Source organism: Eptatretus burgeri, chromosome 7, assembly GCF_056783735.1.
Source record: "Eptatretus burgeri isolate ZD-2024b chromosome 7, Ebu_testis_v1, whole genome shotgun sequence".
NCBI lineage: Eukaryota > Metazoa > Chordata > Myxini > Myxiniformes > Myxinidae > Eptatretus > Eptatretus burgeri.
This window is the reverse complement of record NC_140967.1, coordinates 11,467,290-11,469,604: the sequence shown is the minus strand read 5'-3', so window position 1 is coordinate 11,469,604 and position 2,315 is coordinate 11,467,290. Positions and strand designations below refer to the sequence as shown.

General features: G+C 32.7%; 1 long non-coding RNA gene across 2 annotated transcripts in view; it reads left to right on the top strand.

Moving 5' to 3' along the window:
- Nucleotides 1-536: 536 nt before the first annotated feature.
- The window catches only part of LOC147022670 (uncharacterized), a 146,211-nt gene continuing 144,432 nt past the window's right edge, over nt 537-2,315 (top strand). For both annotated transcript variants that reach the window (XR_015059843.1, XR_015059842.1), the window contains exon 1: nt 537-751. This is a non-coding gene — a long non-coding RNA (uncharacterized LOC147022670). The remainder of the gene's footprint in view (nt 752-2,315) is intronic.

The window sequence follows — 2,315 nt, the reverse complement described above, 5'->3', positions numbered from 1 at the left end:
AAAGCACACGGATAAGACTGCTTGGGCTCGCATTGTTACAGTTATTGTGGCGGTTCGTGGTTTACGAAGTCACCCCCCCCCAACACCCCCGCAGCCTCCCAATCCTCCCCACCCTCACTGCCAAACACGGCCTCCCTCGCGCTGCTTGAGAAACACAAGAGTGGCGCTTCTGGGCGAGCCCTGAGCTCACGTCCTGGGTGGTCGGAGCGGGAACAAACCCAAATACAAGGCCGATTGCTAAGCTGGACACAAAAGCAACGGTGTAGACAAATGTCCGCCTCCGGTGGGCGCCTTTGTCGCCAGGCAGTTTTTGCATTTGTTTTAGTCAAGAAATAATGGGTGATTGACGCCACAGCACAATGTGCTTTAACAGTTTGGAATAAATGTTCGCTTGTTCTGAGTTGTCATGGCATTCGACCGCTTTCACTGTGCCTTTTTCATTGATTTCTGAGTTGCCTGAGATTCTAAGGCGATCTGCACTCGGTGTAAATGAAATTTTGGGCAGCCAAAACACTCATTCAAATGGCCACCGGACATCGGCACTACATCTCTGGACCAATACTGTATTTTATCTGGGAGGGGACGCGCTTCTCGCAGTCACTTTGGTGGACTTCACGATGCTCCATTAACGTCACCTCCGTAACTCGGGCAAGTCAAAAGAGGAAAAAAAACACACGATGTGGTCCGTCTCAGGAGCAGCACCCCAGGAGAAGATCGAATTTGGAACCTCCGCTGCTCACTTGTCAATCAGGTATATACAGAGCAAGGTGGTTGTTGTTTATATTTTTTGCTCGTCACGTTAATTGTGTATTGTTTGTGCAAGGTGTGTTTGCAAGTCGGAGTAGACTGTACATGCTGTAGATAACAAAAACACGCCACGGAGGGACTGCGTAATAAAACTTACTGTGGAAAAATTGCAAAACCATACTATATTCTATATACATATATATATTGCACACATAAAATACATATATATATATATATATATATATATATATATATATATATATATATATATATATTTATATATATATACTGTGGAAAAATTGCAAAACCATACTACATTCTAATATATATATACATATATTGCACACATAAAATACATATATATATATATATATATATATATATATATATATATATATATATATATATATATATATATATATATACACACATATCTTTATGTATATGTGATATATATCTGTATGTATGTACATATAGTTATGTACATTTGCATTATACATGGAGACACATATACATATTATGTATATGTATATATATATATATATATATATATATATATATATATATATATATATATATATATATATATGTATATGTATACATTTACATCTACATATACATAGAAATACATATACACATACATTATACATATATATATATATATATATATATATATATATATATATATATATATATATATATATATATACATACAGATATATATCACCTATACTGCAGATATATATATATATATATATATATATATATATATATATATATATATATATATATATATATACATACAGATATATATCACCTATACTGCAGATATATATATATATATTTGTATATATATATATATATATATATATATATATATATATATATATATATATATATATATATATATATACATATATATATATACATACATATATATATATATATATACAAATATATATATACAAATATATATATATATATATATATATATATTTGTATACATGTACAAATATCCATATGCAGTGCCTTCAGACAGTATTCACCTTGAGGCAGAAACGTTTCTACCCTCGACTTTGTCACATTTTGTTGTGACAGCCTGAATTTAAAATGGATTAAATTCAAATGTTTTTTGTCACCGATCTACACAAAATACCTCAAAAAAATGAAGTGAAAACAAGTTTTGAGAATTTTTTTGATACATTAATTAAAAATAAATATCTGAAACATCTTGCGTTCACAAGTATTCAACCCATTTGCTTGTGGCACTCCAAATTGAGCTCAGCTCCATTCAATTTCCTTGACCTATCCTTGAGATGTTTCTACAACTTGATTGCAGTCCAACTGTCATCAATTAAATTGAGTGGACATTATTTAGAAAGAAAGGGTCCCGCAGTTGACAGTGCATGTCAGAGCAGAAACTCTCCCAAGAAATCCAAGGAACTCTCCAGAGAACGCCAAGATAGAATTGTGAGGAGGCATAGATCTGGGGAAGGGTTTAAAACAATTTCTCGTGTTTAAAGTTCCAAAGAGCATCCTCAGCTCCCTCGTTGGAAAATGCAATGAAT